The sequence below is a fragment of the Dasypus novemcinctus genome, chromosome 27 (assembly GCF_030445035.2).
Source record: "Dasypus novemcinctus isolate mDasNov1 chromosome 27, mDasNov1.1.hap2, whole genome shotgun sequence".
Classification (NCBI taxonomy): Eukaryota; Metazoa; Chordata; class Mammalia; order Cingulata; family Dasypodidae; genus Dasypus; species Dasypus novemcinctus.
Genome location: NC_080699.1, coordinates 3,504,645 through 3,523,801, shown reverse-complemented (window position 1 = coordinate 3,523,801; position 19,157 = coordinate 3,504,645).

The window sequence follows — 19,157 nt, the reverse complement described above, 5'->3', positions numbered from 1 at the left end:
TGAATGATTTGCTATACAGACAGAGAGTTAAAGGAAGGGAGGAAGGAAAGAAGAAAGGAACAGATGGCAGAGGAATGGTGGAAGGGAGGGAGGGAGGGAGGGAGGAAGGAAGGAAGGAAGGGAGAAAGGAAGGGAGGAAGGAAGGAAGGGAGGAAGGAAGGGAGGGAGGGAGGGAGGGAGGAGTGGAGGGAGTTAGTTTCTAACTCCCGGAGAGAACATGACATGCAAAATACCCTGGAGGCCTGAAAAAGTGGTCTGTATAGGAGAGTTTTCAGTAGAAGGTAAATTATGGGGTGTACCAGAGAGTAACGCTGCACAAGGCAAGAGGAAGAGAAGGGCCTAATCCGTTTTCAAATGTGTCCAGATTTCATGTGATTTATTTGAACAAAAGTCTTTGAAGAATTTTGAGAAAGGAGACCACAAGGTCACACTAGTAAACAAAAAAATTCCCTGAGAAATGTAGAAAATATATTAGAAGGTAAGGAGTTTCAAATCTTAAGAAACCATAGAGGAGACTCTTAGAAGAAAGCACATGATAGAGGATGAGGAGGAACAAATTAGTAATAGCTAGTATTTTTTAGTACTTACCATCACCATTCTGTGTAAATTAAGTAACACACCTCTTCCATATGAAAAGCCTCAAAGGCAGTTATTAGTATCACCACCTCCATTTTACAGACAAGGAAACTGAGGCAGGAGCCTGCTGGGCCTAGAGTACGAGCCTGGGCTCTTGCCTGCTAAGTCTGCTCGCTTCACTCCACTCCCCGTAGGGCTCCGCTTCCACAGCACAGGGCGGAAATGAAGACGATGCCGCCAACAGCAACAGCGGTGGTTTCCACTGGGTATTCACATCCCGAGGAGATGCCCAACCCTAAGACCTCTGGCCAAGGTGGCACTCTTCAAAGAGGCACGCAGAGAAACTGTTCCAGGTAGAAGCCCCCGAGGGGTTGGGTACACGTTTGAGGTGCACTGGGCAAGCATTTACCAAGCTCCTCTCAGATGCAAGAGTCTCTGCTAATTCTCTAGAGGTGTGCGTCTGAACTAGACAGCTAAACTGTGGCCGTGGCAGTGTGTGCCTTTCAGACTCCTTACCCCCGAACTCCGTTAAAGTTATATTCAAAAATATTATCCAGAGAAGCATGGCATTTCTACTTACCTTTTCACTAGCCTCATGACCTTAGATCTCATTTCCATAAATCTCTCTGAAAGGATGATTTTGATCATACACTCTTAATAGCAGGGAGATTTCTTATCACTTTTTATCCCCCACTTTATAACTGTTTCAAACTTAGCACTTGGCTGAACTTCTGCCTAAACTAAGGCACACAAACCTCGGTACGGTTGAGTCTTCTTGTCATTCTTTGAGGGTGTTCCTTCTGAGGAGCAACATCTCTAGATCTTACAACTCAATCTGTGAATGCTTCTTAGAACAGATTGGTCATATTCTCCTCCCAAAAATCTGTGTTCAAGTAACACTTTTAAAAACTGATGGCCATCTCTTTAGAACGGCATGGCTATCACCGCTCTTAGCAATAAAGGCTGCTTTGCATTGCTGTTGGCCCTGTTTATGAGGGTTAGTTCTTACTAACACTGGGTTAGGAGACAAATTTTGAATTTAAGTTTATAGGTAAAGAGGACAGTAGGGAATTTTCTAGAAATGTTCAATGATCAATGAAGGCATAGAGATGGTGACAGTGGATGAGGATAGTCCAGTGAATTGGGCGGATCATACTGGAGAAGAGTGGGCAACAAGGAAAATACTGTGAGAACAAAAATAAAAGTATATTGCAATGATTAATCCCCATTAATTTACTTTACTTCATGCCGAGCAGGATACTGTGCCCCTTACATTCAGTCACTCATGTCATTCAGACAGCTACTTTAGGAGGTCAAAATTATCCTCTCTAATTTTAGGATAAGGAAACCAGTCTGAAGTTTAAAAAAAAAAACAAAAAACATAAATATTGGAACAGTATTCGATCAAAATTTGACCCTAGTGGGTGAAGAGAAAAGACGAGGAAGGGAGGAAAGTGGGAAGAAATAAAGGCGATTGCCTAAAGCTCATTCTACAGGGCCTGGTCAGGATTCTGAAAGTGCCAGAAACCCTGAAAGATCTATAGTGGGGGAACACTCACTAGCAGACGGCCTCACAGGAAAATCAGTCCCGACACAGCGTCTCAAGGGCAAGTATGCATGCAGGTATGGAAGCAGGTATGGAAGCAGGGATGGAAGCAGGTATGGATGCAGGTATGCCCCCAACAGGGCCCACTGCAGATCTGGCCCCATCAAATACCTCTCCCCATTCCCAACTTCGTGTCATTGAACACCGCATTCACCTTATTTCCTTGTCCTGGAATACATCTCCTCACTCCAGAAACCCGTTATTTATTCTTCAGGATGCAATATCACTTCCTCTGAGTTGTGAGTAGACTTGGTGATTTGCTCTGTGCTCCAGAGCCCTTGTTAGGTCTCAGTATTGGATGTTGCGATTACAGATCTCTAAGAAAAGCAAAATTCAAATCGTACCACAACCAGGTGTCTAGCACCACCTTCACCCCCAGAAAACCCCCGTGCTTTGGGGCTCATCCTTTCTCCTGGAACTTGGTCACATATCTCCTTCCAGCACTGCTTGAAATTTCAAGGGTCTGGTTCTTAGTCCTAACAGCATCCTAAGGCCATTGCCTCCTGCTCCTAAATCCTTGTCCTGGCAACCAGCTTAAAAACCGGCTCCAGCCTGGGGACAGAGCCCACCACGGTCCTGCCAAGTCCAGCCAGGGTGCTCGTCTGCGGCCGAGCACCGTCACAGCTGGGTCCTATCACCACTTTGACTCCGATGTCTGATGTCAGGCACGCAGGGCCCCTAATCACCACCACGCATGAAGCAGAATCTTATTATTCACTCCTACTTGATACAGTTTTGGCTGGACAGTAGCCAGAGATTGGGATGCACCTGCCACGTTCCATGTTCCCACAGCCTGAGTCGAGCCCTTTGTCACATCTGGAGCTAGCCTAGCAGGCACAGCTGCGGCCCACCTGTGTGACACGTGCCATTCCGGTTCCCGTCTCTTCTCCTGTTTCATTTATATCCTGATGACTGCCCCCCCCCCCGTGACAGGTATAATTGATGGCTCCCATGGGAAAGAAGAAAATAGAGTCTATGTTTTTAAAAAATCTCTTCAGTGATTTTTAAAATAATGGTTAGGGAAAATGTGATTATTTAGGAAGAAAGGAGTTAGCAGAGTCTTTTGTTATTTCTCTATAAACAGCCTTCCCATAAAAATACAGAAAAGACAGACTGAAGGAATATGGTGCTTCTTTTTCTAGTCTTTTCACTTTGGGAAATTGTGTGTGAAGAAGAACAATAAGGAAAACAAGCTTTTAGAACAAACGTCTCACATTTAGAAAGCTCTGATTCTTCCATTTTGATCATTTTTATTGAGGTTCCACCAGAATTTCCAGGAGAGCGCTCCCCTCTGAGCAGGTGATAAGCTGTTTTCACTCACCCCATCCAATTTAAGCCCCTGAAGTCAACCACCCCCTCTGTTGCAAGAGCCCATGCCTTGCGAAATGCCCTGGCTCTGCTTTGAAACAAGCCCCCCGAAGAAGACACTGAGGGTCTATAGACTCTTCAGGCGTGGTTCTCAAACGTTAAATGCCACACTGACCTTCAAGAATTCATCTTGGGTCCCACCCAGGGGAAAATAAAAGCCCTGCCGTTCAGGGTTCAGAGAGTGAAGCGACGAAATGGGCGTGTTTCCAGCAGCATCCCAAAGAGTAAAGAATGTAACATATTCAGTGGCAAGATTATATTTAATGCTGTTGCTTTGAAAGAAAGTGAAGAAAACAGTCTTCAACATGAACATAATTAAATTTACACATACATTTAATTCTCAAAATCTGTTTTTACTTGTTACATACTTATGATGTATTATACGATCACAGAGCAAGAAATTAAAAAACATGTCCCTATCCAGTTATGGGATTATTATAGAGAGAGAATTGATCTTCTAATTTTAAATTTACCCAGCCACACTCTATCTTATATTTTTTCAGAAAACAATCTGATAGACTAAATTGTTTGTTTTTGTGACAATTGCTCCCAAGGGCATGAGAACTTTTAAACACACAGCCTTGCCATACTCCTCTTTGTACTGCCGATGCCTAGCATGTACTCTGGCTCAGAATGGGTGCTCCATAAGCATTTGTTGAAGGAATGAGCAGAAATGATCTTGAACAAAGAGACTTCAAATATACAGTAATTTCTCTCTGGAAATACACACCTACACTGAAAAACGTTTCTCCTTTCCTGTTCCTCTTGCCCCAGTTTGCTTGACAAAACAATGTTCTTTGAGGTCACTGATACTTTGATTCCATTGGTTGAGTCAGTAAACACTCACTGAGCCTCTGCCCTGGACCCTGCAGGTGGTTGCCCACCACTTGCGCTCTTTGTACAGTATTGAAAACCCGTCATGAGATCAAGATACAGCTGGCTCACGCCAAATTTCCCGTAGCACAGAGCTCTTGCATCTAAGCTAGGCTGTAAGTGACTGCCATGGGAGTCCCACGTATGAATACGTTACTACAGCAGAAAGCAGGTGGGGAAAATCTGTGCAAGGGATATTGGATGATCCCATTAAATACATGTTGATTGATCTGTTATGCTTAAAACTTAAAGAAAAATAAAGCAGTAAATAGATTCCTATTTCTACAAATTCTCTGCTGTCCAACTCCCAACACACACTATCACCTTAATAATCCAAACGTAGTTGACACTTTTTATCCTCTTTGAACCTTGCAGCAACTGCCATCTAAATCCACAATACCCACTGGGGTTTTAGGATACTTAGGTTGGGCTAAGATAGAGGTTAAGTGCTTCCAGAGAAGTCCTTTCCTTCCACAACTCTGCTCCTACATCCGGTGAAAGTTATGGCAGCTGCAACCTTATCTTGAATGGGAAGCAGGTTTTGCTTGAAAGATCTATCATTGTCGTCAAAGTTGGCTTTAGAGCATGCACACCATTTATTGAACTGGCATAAAGGTTTTCATTTTTCTTTGGAGAAAAAAAATTAAAAAATGTTTTAGAGACTTTGATGAGTGAAAGTGAAGCTTTCACACAGTTGCCTCTGTTCTTAAGGGAATAATTAAGGAGAGGTGTTGACAGGGAAATCCAAGTAGGACTGCCCTTCCCACAGCTCTCCTTTCTCTGCTCTTTTCCCACTGCTTTCTCTTTTAGGACCCTGATCTTCACAGTGGTTCCATAATGAAACCTATTATCAAAAACGCTCAAAGGGGAAGCGGATTTGGCTCAACTGATAGAACATCCGCCTACCACATGGGAGGTCCAGAGTTCAAACTGAGGGCCTTCTGACCCATGTGGTGAGCTGGCCTACGTGTAGTGCTGATGTGCACAAGGAGTGCCGTGCCACACAGGGGTGTCCCCCGCATAGGGAGCCCCACACACAAGGAGTGCACCCCGTAAGGAGAGCCACATCCTGTGAAAAAAGCGCATCCTGCCCAGGAGTGGCGCTGCACACACAGAGAGCTGACACAGCAGGATGACGCAACAAAAAGACACAGATTCCCAGTGATGATACAAAAAAATGCAAGCGGACACAGAAGAACACACAGCAAAAGGACACAGAGCGGCCAACTGGGGGGGAAGGGGAGAGAAATAAATAAAAAATAAATCTTTAAAAAAAACAAAGCACTCAAAGGAAAACCATGCTTCTTCCTCGGGGGGTTCCAGTTCTCCAGAAATCAAAGTCTCAAGCTTAAGGACTGAGGTAGAACTTCAACATGCCAAATGTACCAATTAGCCTCTTGAAGGAATTTTGTTAAAGAAGCTTCTTGCTTTACTTATGCCATGTGTATTAGTCAGCCAAAGGGGTGCTGATGCAAAATACCAAAACTCTGTTGCTTTTACAAAGGGTATTTATTTGGGATAGAAGCTTACACTTACCAGACTATAAAGAGTAAGTTATTTCCCTCACCAAAGTCTGTTGCCATGCATTGGAGCAAGATGGCTGCCAACGTCTGCAAGGGTTTGGGCTTCCTGGGTTCCTCTCTTCCCGGGGCTCCATTTCTCTCCTGGCTCAGCCACTGTGCTCTCTCCACAAGGCCAGCTGTAACTCTCAGGTAAATGGCTCTGTCTCTTTCCCCAGGGCTTCTGCTGTGTCCAAGGAGCTGTCTTTATTCCTCTGTGTTCATCTTCTTTGTGTTCACTTCCTGGACTCCATCTCAAAACTCCAACTAAAATGCCAACATCAAAACTCCAACTAACTCCTTGGTGGTAGAGATGCAATGTCCTACTGACATGGTGCAATCAAAGCCCTAATCATAATTTAATCATACCCAAGTACAGAACAAACAATCCAATATCTATTTATGGAATTCATAAACCATATCAAACTACTACACCATGTAAGAAAGTAAGTGAGAATAGAAATAATGAGAAATAATGAGAAATAATGAGATTAAGACCACGTTTCCTAAAGGTAGGGAGCAGGCTGACCTTGCTATTATTAATAAAAGTAACAGCAGAAATGGACAAGAGCTACTTGGTGCTTCCAGACATCTTTTTTGTGCATTTCTTTTGTTCTATTAGAGCCTCTTTGTCTGCTCTGATGATTCTTTTTTTTTTTTTTTTTAAGTTATATGTTGTTTTTATTTCTCTTTTTTTATGATGATTCTTTAACTGCATCCTAAGCCAGGGTTTAGCATGCACTTGAAGTGATGGACTCTATTCCAACCACTGGTTCAAAGGTTCTTTGGGATAAGTCTTTTTTGATTTATTATCTGTCATCTTTCTAAGTTTCTACTAACTTCTCACCTTGATTCAGGAGGAGAAATAAACATTATTCCCCTTAAGGATTTTACATTTAGGTTTGCAGAAAATTAGGGCAAGAATGGCTATTTATTATCTGCTAATCTGAATCTCTGAAAATGCAAATGAAGAAGCTGACTTATAGAGAGGGTAAGTGGTTGGCAGAAGTACAAGTGACTGCATAGTGCAGAATTAGTTCATGCCATTTTAGGAGATTATTTACATGAGTAAGACTGAGTTCTAATTTGAATCACTGCTTAGATGCTTTATGCTTACCTAAATAAGAACTTTAATTCACCTCTTTTCTACCAGGAAGTCTCAACACACTGGCAGGTTATGATTACTTGTAAGAATGTAATAAACTGTATTCAGTACATCCTGCAGAAAGCCAAGCCAGATATGAAAATCTGGGTATCTGCATGAAAGTGTCACACATGTGAAAATGAGTGAACCAGGTGTGGGACCTTCTGAGCTGAGAACATTTCCTTCTCCTGCAGCATTCGGCAGGGTGCTAGTAATACTGGACAAGAGCACAGTGATTGGGAGGGGGAAGAGCTACCAGATGGGACTAAGCCCAGAAGTGCAAAAGCCTTCCTTGACCCCAAATCCTTTGCTCTGCAAGTTTTGTGAAAGAAATAATTGCATAAGAGACAGGATAACAGGATAAAGTCGTTATTTTATCTGGGCTTATACCTCAAATTTCTATTTAGCTTTTAGGTTGAAGAAACTACTTTGGCTTACAAGGCTTTACTCTGATCACCAAGCCTGTTTCTGAATTTAGGGATTTACCCTATGACTGGCCCAATGGAAAGAGAGAAAAAGGTAGTATCAGAAAGCTGGCTGGGTCAGATTACCATTTCCTGCAAAACCCATACTCTCATGAAAGACAAACAAAAAATGACTGACGTTTAGCATGAAGCAAAAGGCTGGGCCCCACCTCTTTGCAAGGAAGAAGAGGGCGCATCACGTGGAAGTTATTTTCAAAGCCTTCTCTGTTATGTTCCCCATCTCATCCTTCTCACTGATGGTTTCTAATACTTAAATCTTCTCCTCTGCCTGGGCCATCACTTCCTATTTTTGTGTGTGTTTTGTGATAATCTTTTGTTGAATCCTGGATGTTTTGATATTTTAAGACATTACTGCTGAAATTTAGACTTTGAAGCATCTGCTCCAAAGCTTTTGTCCAGCTAGTGTTATGATAGAGTTTTCCTTGAATGCCAGGAGCTAATTAAAAAAGGACAAAAGGAAACACCTTTCCCAATCTTTGCATCTGACCAGCGTGAGTACTCTCCCTTAGAGCTTACCCATACAGTGAGTTTAGAGACTAGCTCAAAGCCCAGCTAGTGGCTAGGTCGCCCTGGTGCTTTCTGTGCACGCATCTTTCCATGGGCCTTTCTAGGTGATCCTAGGAATTTTCCAATTTACACAGATACAAATGTCTCCTTTCCCCAGGAAATAATTTTCTTAGGGTCCTGGGCATTGTGTGGTGTGTCCACCAGCCAGCAGTTCCTTCTCCCAAGCAGCCACGACTAGACTGCTCTGTGGGAGAGCTTGTTGAGCCATCTTCTGCAAGCAGGTCATGTTCAGGTCAGTGAGCTTGTGCCACGTACCATGGTTTATTCCCTTAATAGGACAGATTGACCCAGATCTCTGTGCTGCACAATGGTTACACTGCTCCTTCAGAACCGGGACCAGGGATCACAAAGGAGGCACATGGTGGCTCTACACTGAGCCAATGATGGGCAAGGAAGGGGCCACCTGGGCAGCAGAGATCCTACCACCTGTAAGATTCGGTGTCCACACTATACTACAATCCTTTATTCACGGGAGTTTTGAGAACGATGTTATTTCTTTCAGTTGTATCAAAGTTCCTGTAGGGGTACAGAGCTCTTGATCAAAGCTTCTATTAGGGGACAGAGTTTGGATCAAAGCTCCTGTGGGAGGACAGAGTTCTAGAGCTCCTCACTGTGCCATCCTGATCAGGATGGTCCTTCATGCATGGTTTTAACCCACAGAGCTCTGAGCAGCAGTTACTTTGGCCAAGTCAACATCATGGTACCAGACTGTGGCAATTTGAAATTATTTTTGTGAATCACTCCCAAAAAGAAATGGATTATGTTTGTAAGCTGGTTTTTTCCTCTTGGTGTGACACACTTTGACCGCATTAGATTCAGCGGACATGTCTTGATTAAAATTCCTATTAAGATTTGGAGTTTGATTAGACCACATCAGTCAGGCATGACTCAGATTGAGTCGCTACCTCCTTGGTTGGCCAGTATAAATGGACACTAACTTAAGAAGACACACAGGAAGAGAGAGAGCTCCACAGATGCCACAGGAGAGAACTTTGTCATGTGACAGAAAGGAGAAGGCTCGAACGGCTAAAGCCCTGGGAGAGATGAGCCATTTGCCTGATAGTTTGCAGCTGAAGAGAACAGAGCAGCTGAGTAGATAAGAAGGCCCAGAAAGAAATGAGCCCTCTGCCAGCCTAAGCTGAGATCAGAAGAAGCTGGGCCCATGGAGCCTTAAGAGGAAGGAGGAAGGAGAGACCAGGCAGAGCTCACCCGCCATCTTGCTTCAACACATGGCAAATGACTTTGGTGACAAAGTACCTCTTATGGTATCTTGAATTGGACTCTTTTGGGCCTTGTGACTGTAAGCTTCTCCCCCAAATAAATACCCTTAAAAGCCAAAGATTTCTGGTACTTTGCATCAACAGCCCTTTGACTAATACACAGATCAACTAGAATAGTCTTCTCCACAGAAATAGTAGGAGTTGGGGCAAGGGCATAAAGGAAAAGCAGAGAAAACTAATACCCTTCTAAATATAAATAAGCAAGTGTTTGTTGCCTGAACACATAAGTAATATCCCCAATCTTCAATTTGTGGGTATTGATGGAAAGAAGTAACAGTGACCTAAAAGGAGTTAACTGCAGACATTCAGTATAAAATAAATAATTTGATGCAACTGAGTTGCAATTTAAAAATTAATTTTTCTATATAAAATTTCCTTGTGATAGAGAGGTAGTCTCTACATATTTAGTTTATTATTAATATGCCTGGATGAATTTCAAGCAGTTTAGAATTGGATTTAAATTCAAAATCACCAACTTTGAGGCCATTTCTTCTCCACATAAAAGCAGTTTCCAGGTAGGGGTGCAGGGTTTCTATTTTTAGCATAGGTCAAATAGCGACCCCAGATCCCCTATAATGCCAAATATATTATAAAAATATTCAGGGTCCAATCATTCACATTTCAACAAGAAATACGTTTTTACTGTGACATGTTGGCAGTGGTTCAATGCAAATCACCTGCTTCACAGCTAGATGTTTTGCAAGACTTTAGAGCATTTAGCTTGAAATTTGGAGCACTTATCTCTGAATTTCATGCATCTAGTATATCAAGAGTTCTTTTGTGGAATATTGTCCAGTAATTTCTTTTGTTCCAAAAGTTCTAAGAAATGAAAGCAGAGCTTACCTTCCAAGTACAGTTTATGCTTTAAATGAAAGTTGACTTATTTTTTTTTTTGCCTGTTATATTGGGTTAGATAAGGTATGGGGACATGTTTCTATATTGATCTCATTAAATTATTTTAATCAACAAATAGCCCTTTCAAAACAGCACATCCTATTCAAACACTGCAAGGTAGGAAAGAGAGCAAATTAATATGAAATCAACATGGAAGTGGAGCACTAGACTATTTACTTAACTCTTACAAGCCCTACTTTTAGTTTGCCTCAATGATAATGGCACACATTAATTTCGGTGCTCTGTAAATTATTCAAGGTTGTTAAAGTGGGGTAAGTGAGGCCACAAGGACCAGGATGATGGTTTTGGTCTTGAATCATGTTTGAATCCTGGCTCTACCACCTGCGAGTAAAACTTTGTGAAATTTCCTTCATTTCTTGCCTTAGTCTTCTCATTGGAAGAAAAAAGCAGATAAGAACCTTACTGTTGGAACCAGCAGGATGGTGGCAGAGTAAGGAGGTCCTAGGGTCAGCTCCTGCTGCAGGGCAGTCAGCAAACACCCAGGCTCTCTGGAGCTAGCTGAAGCACCTGTGTGGGGGCTCCAGGAGGCCAGAAGAGCATCCTGCAATGTCCTTGGGGGAGTGGAAGGAGGAGACTGCCCGTCTGCTGAGAAGACTCATAAGTAGAGGCCCCACGCCTGGAGGTAGGTGCCCATCCTCCACTGGAGGCACAAGCCCCCTAGGGAGCTGTTCCACAGCGGGAATTGGAAGCTCCACTTCCCAAAAACAGGAGAGGAAATGTCGTTTGGGCACCAGTTTCAGCTATGATGGGGAAACTCAGTGGGCTGCAGTATGATCCTGAGAATAGCTAAGGTTGGAATCTGTCAGGTCAGAAAGAGGCCAGGAGCTGCCATCTGAAGTCTGCACCTGGCATGAGGGGAAGTGGGGCGGACTGAGGATCCCAGTGCTGGTGGGGACCAGTTTCTGTCCATCCAGGTCAGATGGCAGCTCTAGCCTAGGCCCCAGTGCCACCTCCAGCAGGGAGGAAGCTGTGGGGACCTGCACCAGCCTCTCCAGGAAGTTACCAGCCAAGCTGCGGAGGCCGGTGATTGTCCTGCTCTGGCAGCACAAGCCTCCCCAGGAGCTGCTCTGTGACTGGAATTGGAAGCTCCATTTCCCAGAACCAGGGGAGGAGGAGACGGTTGGCTGCCGATTTTGGCTACTGATTGGGAGACTTGGCTGGCCAAGAGATAACCCTGGGAAGGGCTGGAGTAAGAACCAGCCCAAGTCAGAAAGAGGCCAGTAGCTGCCATTCTAACTCCTCCCCAGCCTGAGGGAAGCCAGGCTGGCTGAAACTCTCAGGGTAAGCAGGAAACAGTTTCTTTCATGCAGATCAGGCTGCAGCCCACCGAGGCTTTAGCCCAGCCTCTGGTGGGGAGGAGGCTGAGGAGCTCTACACCAGCCTATATAAGTAACTTCAGGGAACTTTGGCTGGTTTGGACTGAAAACCAGAAGTCTACCAGGGCAACTGTGGTCATCTTGGACCCGCACTGCATAGATTGCTGCCCACACCTGCAGCCCCATCCCTGCCCCAGGCAGGGGAGATAGGGATGTGAAGCTTCATCAGTCTCTCTGGGCAACTACAGTCTAGGCCTGCATGTGGATTATTCCACATAGCTTTGACTCTGTCCCTACTCCTGGCAAAGGAAAAAGTTGGAAGAAGCTTCATTGGTCCCTGGTGCAATGAGGGCAGCTTGAGCCTCTGCAGCTTACAGCACCAACTACATGCTTGGCTCCTCCTGCATAACCAGCAAGGGAGAAATGATAAGAAGCCCTAAACTAAAGAGAAAAATTGCACCCAGAAAAAATACTCTAGTAAGCCAGATGCAAAGACAACAACAAAAAAATCCACTCCAAGAAACAGGAAGCTATGGCCCAGTTAAAGGAATAAGATAAGCCTCCAGATGACATAAAGGAGTTGAGACAACTAATTATAGATGTTCAAATGAATCTCCTTAATAAATTCAATGAGATGGCTAAAGAGATTAAGGATACAAAGAGACTAGATGAGCACAAAGAAGAATTTGAAAGCATACATAGAAAAACAGCAGATCTTATGGGAATGAAATGTGCAATCAATTAAATTTAAAAAACATTGGAATCATAAAACAGCAGATTTAAGGAGGCAGAAGAAAGGATAGGTGAGCTTGAAGAAATGGCCTCTGAAAGTGAACATACAGAAGAAGAGATGAAGAAAAGAATGGAAGAAACTGAACAAGGTCTCAGGGAACTAAATGACAGCAAAAGTCATGCAAACATATATGTCATGGGTGCCCCAGAAGGAGAAGATAAGGGAAAAGGGGTAGAAGGAATATTTAAAGAAATAATGGTAGAAAAGTTCCCCACCCTATTGAAGGACATAGATATCCCTGTCCAAGAAGCACAATGTACACTCATCTGAAAAAACCCAAATAGATCAAGTCCAAGACACATACTCATCAGAATGTCAAAGGCCAAAGACAAGGAGAGAATTCTGAGAGCAGCAAGAGAAAAGCAATGCATAACATATAAGGAATAGCCAATAAGATTAAGTGCTGATTTTTCACCAGAAACCATGGAGGCAAGATGAAAGTGGTCTGATATATTTAAGATAATACAAGAGAAAAACTTCCAGCCAAGAATCTTATATCCAGCAAGACTGTCTTTCAAAAATGAGGGTGAAATTAAAATATTCACAGATAAACAGAAACTGAGAGAATTTCTAAGCAAGAGACCAGAATTTTAGGAAATACTAAAGGGTGTGCTAGAGCCTGAAAGGAAAAGACATAGATAGAAGCCTGGAAGAGAGTCTAGAAATGAAGATTATATCAACAAAAATAACTAAAAGTGCCAAAAGAGTGGTGAAAATAAAATATGATGGATAAAACTCAAATAGGAATAAACTTAACCAATGATGTAAAGCATTTGTGTTCAGAAAACTGCAACTGAATGTTAAAAAAACAATCAAAAAAGCCCTAAATAACTGGAAGAACATTCCATGCTCATGGATTGGAAGACTAAATATCATTAAGATGTCAATTTTACTCAAATTGATATACAGATTTAATGCAATCCTGATAAAAATTCCACCAGCATTAAAAAAAAAATTGAAAACACAATCATTAAATTTATTTGGAAGGGTAAGGATCCCTGAATAGCCAGAAACATCAAAAAAAAGAAAAAGTGAACCCTCATCTCCAGACTTTAAATCATAATACCTACCTATAGTGGTAAAAACAGCATGGTACTGGCCTAAAGACAGATACAATAGACCAATGGAACCAAATTTATGGTTCAGAAACAGACCCTCACAGGTATGGTCAAGTGAACTTTGACTAGCCTGTCAAACTCACACAGCTCAGGCAGAACAATCCATGCAACAAATGGTGCTGAAAGAATTGGACATCCATAGCTGAAAGAAGGAAAGAGGACCCCTATCTCACACCTAATCCAAAAACTAACTCACAATGGATCAAAAAACTAAAAATAAAAGTGAGAACCATAAAACTTCTAGAAGAAATTATTGGAAAATATCTTCAAGACCTGGTGGTAGGTGGTGGATTCTTAAAGGAGATGAGAGAAGGACTGAATGGACTACTAATGTTTAATGTATGTAGAAGTTTTAATTAACTTTACTATAAAAGTGTGGACATGTATAGAGTAGATGGTAACACACAGTGAGTTACAGCTAGTTTGTAGGTGGGGATGTGACTGAAAATGGTAGGCCACTTATGTGGATGCCAATTGACAGAGTGCTTGAGAATAATATAGGAACTGGATAGCACAGTAAACCAAGAGGTGGGTGAGAATTGTGGTTGATGGTACAGATGCAAGAGTGTCCTTTGTTAGCTAGAATGAATGTTTATCACTACTGCAGGGTGTTGGGAATGTGGAGAAGCATGGGAAAAATACAGCTGGAGTGACCTATGGACTGTAGTTAGTAGTAATAATATAATATTCTTGCATCTATGCCAAAGAAGTACTGATAATAGGGCAGTATGGAAAATGTGAGCCAAATGTACACTGTGGACATGGTAATAATCAGATGATATTATCTTATCTGTAGCAAATGTTCCACCACAGTGTGGTGTGTTGATGGAGGGGTGTTGTTTGGGAATTCTGCACATGTGCATGATTGTTTTATAAGTTTACAACTTCTGTCATTATAAAAATATATTTAAAAAATAATAATAGGGTGGATTGGGGGAAAAACACACCAAATATAAGATAAGAACTATGATTAGTAGTAAGATTTTGACAGTGTTCACTCATAGTTTGTAACAAACGTCTCATGACAATGCAAGGTGTTGGTGGAGGGTTGATGTATGGGACCCCTGTATGATGTTATGCATGTTTGCTTTGTAAGTTCACAACTTTTACTATACACTTAATTGTTTATGTATGTTCATATATAAATGATATAAAGATAATAATCAAATTGGTTAGGGGAAGAATACTTTGTTTAGTCGTAATATTTTGACAATGCTCTTTACTCATTAGTTAAAAAGGTTTAAAAACAATGCAAGTTATTGGTGGTAGGGTGAAATGTTATATATGTTTGATGTTTTATGTTTGTTTTGTAAGTTCACATTTATTGTTTATGTATGTTAATGTATGAGTGATATATTTCAATATAAAAAGTTAAAAAAAAAACCTTACCATTTACCTCACAAGGTTGTCATGTAGATGAGATGGGATAAACATGTGAAATGCTTTAAATTTTGCATCATACATAGTAAATAAATGCCCAAAGAAATTTTGGCACTAAAGAATAATCATAGATAATAGAGAGATGTTTCCAATAATATTCTTATCTGAAGAAGTGTATGTGATGTAGCTTTAATGATATTATTTTAGAAAATGTAAGGCATCAAAGTCAAAGTAAGTGATACAAAACTAAGTGTTTTGGCCATTTAAGGAAGAGAGAGATTAGTGTAGACAAAAATCCAAGCTTAAATTCCCAATATAGTTATTGAGTGCTTTCAGGAAAAATCTGTCTCAGTTTTGTAAAATTCCTCATCTTTAAATTGAGTATAATTACCTGTATCTTCCTCACTGAGTTAGTATGAGGTGAAAGTGTCTTCAAACTGGAAAGTTCTAGTGCAACTTACTATTACTCTTTAGGAACATCAGAGATAGAGAATTTTAAAAATGGAAAGAGGTTTTGAGGAATTCTCTTTTTATCTTCACTATTACATATCAAAATTATATTTTGAGAGCTCAGATATTGGAAACCATTCTAAAACTTAGTTAATAGTCACATCAACTTTTATTTTAGTTGGATATGTATAAATCTGCATAAATGCTCTTATGAGATGGATGACTTAATTAAATTAAGTTTTATAATTATAATGCATATCTTTTATCTATGAATGAAAATATATTATGCAAAAGAAACTCAAATTAGATTTGGGCTTCATTGTAATAAAGATTCACACATGGCTAATGAGACAATATGACATTTATATTTGCATATCATATTAGATTTTGTGTAACACACAATGATCAAATTCCATCCAGTTTTTGTAATTAAAATGAACTTATTTTGGAAATACACAATCAATATAAAGCCTGATGTTTAGGTAACTTTAAACTGCTACCCTATTTAGCTAAAACTGACTCTTGTTTATATTTATCCCAAACTGCTCTGATAGTTAATTTAGACAGTGTGTGAGGTTCTGAATGAAGATGATTCTGAACTCAAATTCATTTTGCTCATATTCTCACATCTGCCATCCATCCTTGATTAGGGCTATAAGTGCACTTGTCTAGTTTCCTATATTTGTAAAAAAGGGAAATGACCATTTCCTTTCCCTCAATCATAAACTTGTGGGTTATGCACAAAGAATATCTCCTGTAAGAAGGAAAATGGATTCCATAGGGTCAAGCATAATTGACATCAGCTAGCCGATTAGCATAAACCTCACTCTCACATATTCCAAGTACCCTCTGGGAAATCACTCCCACTTCCCTGGAACCACATGGATTTCCTCCAACCTCTCTACTACATTCTAATAAAACAGAGCCCCATTCTTAAAACTAGTTTCTAGAAAGCATGCAACTTACAATTTCAATTCTGTTTGGGTATTTCATTCCCAGTTTTATTTCATGCCCGTAAGTGAACCAAATTCTTTCCAATTCCCAGGATTTGCTCTGGGCCTTCATTTTGAATAAATGTGTTCTCCTTTCAAGTACTTGTTTCTATGTACTAATCCTTATTTTCACTCTAACGTAGTACTCTTCTTCAATTCCAGGCCTCAGCTTTTCCTGGGTTCAGATAAAGTCCTGTCTATCCCTGGGCCAAGACTTGAGTTGAAATCTAACATAGATTTCTAAAGGACTGACCACAGAATAACAATATATAATAGGGATGAAGAGCAAAATTTCAAGTGTTCTTGTCAAGTTGAGATACCAATATTCCCCCTTGGGTGAGCATGAAAATGCACCACAGAGTATGAGATCACAGACTTCAGCTTCAAACCACCTAAATTAATTGTCAAAATTCCTGAATTCCCTAAAACAAATCTCTATATAAAGACTTGGATACCATAAGCAAAGAATGTGTTGAATGATTTTAGTAATTAATGATCGAAGGTCTGAAACAAGAAGGTGAAGTGGAAATTGGAGTTGTCGTTTTATTTTTGAAGACATAAGTCCAGGAAATGGCTTCTACAAATCTCAAAGTATTTTCAGTTTCCTTCCCCTGCCACCCCTTAAAACTTTAATTTTTATTCATATACCTCAAAAACCCTCGTTATCCTCACATAACAATTAGTTATTTTCTCTCCTACTGAATAATAGACTAAGCCTATAATAAAATCTGACTTGCAACAGAAATGCAGAACTGAGACAATCTTGAACTCTACTATTTTTAAATTAAGGTAAAATATATGTAATGTACAATGTATAAATGAAAAGCTGATGAGTTTTAACAAATGTATAATCCTGTTTAAATACCGTACCAAAACAGATGTGAAAGAACTTCATTACCCCAGAAAGTTCCTTTATGCCTGGTTCTACTCGATTTACAGGACCCCATAACTTGAAATTCTCATTTCTATCACAACAGAGCTATCATTATCAATTATTGAACTTCATAAAAATATAATCATATTACATATTCTATTTTGTGTCTGGCTTTGTTCACCCAATAAAAGGTTTTGGAGACTCTTCTACAGGGGTATATCAGTTCATTCTTTTTTATTGCTTATCAGTTTTCCTTTGCAAACCGAATTACATCCAGTTTATTACAATGATGTATAATCTTGCTTCACAAGCTGGTGAAGTCTTTCTGTACATATATTGTCATATGTATGGAGTTTATAGCTTTGGAGTGGAATTACTGGGACATATGTAGGTATATGTTTAAATTGATAAGAAAATGCCAATCCCTTTTCCAGGGTGGTTATATCATTTTTATTCCCAACAGCAATGTATGAAAGTTCCAGTTGCTCCTCATTTTTTACAACATTTGGTATTGTCAGTCTGTTTAAGTTTAGCTAATCTATGAGTATGAATTGGTATCAAACTCTGATTTAATTTCCATGTCTCTCATTAATGATGTTGAATGTATTTTCCTACGTTCATTCATTATTTGAGTATCTTTGGGGGAAATGTTCAAGATCTTGGCAATTTTTTAAAGATTGCCTATTTTTTCTATTATCAATTTGTGGAAGTTAAAAATAGTAGGTATATTCATCTTTATGTTTAAGACCATGATCTGTTTCAAATAGAGTTTTGTGTATGCTAGGAGGTAAGGATCTTAGTGCATTTTTCTCACATTTTTATTTAATTGTTTCAAAGCAACATGTTCAAAGACTTTTCATTTCCCATGGAATTACCTTGGAGCCTCTGATTAAAAACTAACAAACAAGAATATAATGTAGGTTGATTTCTACAATCTCTGTTCTGCTTCACTGAGCATTTTGTCTAATTGCATGCCCATGTAAAAACTATTATTTATTGGATCTCTATGATAATTTTTCTTTAAATAGAGGATTGTGAGCCTGCTAGTTTTATTTTAAAAACTTTAAGATGGTTGGGCACTTTTACTCCTTTGTATTGCTATATCAATTTTAGATTCCCCTTATCATTTTCACTACAATAACAACCATAACAGGGACCTAAAGGGGACTTTTCAAAAGATTTTCATTGAAACTGTATCTAAATTTGGGAAGAATTGACATCTTAAAACAATCATGCCTTCCATTTCATAAATAAGATTTATTTCTCCGTTTTTCAGATCTTATTTAACTTATTTAGCAAGGGTTATAGCCTTCAGTGTAGAGGTCTTAATATTTATTCAATTTATTTCTAGGTATTTTATCGTCTTGAATTTGGTGACCTAGCTAAGTTCACCTAAGTTCTAGTATTTTTTAATGGATTCCTTAGGATTTTCTAAACTCACAGTCATGACATTTGAAAATTAAAATAATTTTATTTCTTCCTTTTCAATCTTTACAACCTCTATTTCTTCTTCTTGCTTTATTAAATTGTCTAGAACACTAGTACCATTTTGAGTAGAAGTGGTGAGAGTGGGAATCCTTGCCTTATTCTCAGCATTAGAGCTAAAACATTCAGTATTTTTAACATGAGGTATAACGACGTTAACAAAAGGCTTTTTTTTTTTAAGTCACAGTCTCTTTATTTCAATGGAAAAAAATTGAATTCAAAAGAGGATTCTGGTGGGCAAAATACACGCCAAAAATATGCTACCTGAGGTTTCCTGAACTTGAAAATACAATTTAATGGAATTTAAATATCATCACTTCTCAATTTCTTGCTGTTTCTTGTTACACTTTCCACTGTTTTTTTCTTTGTAGGTTGT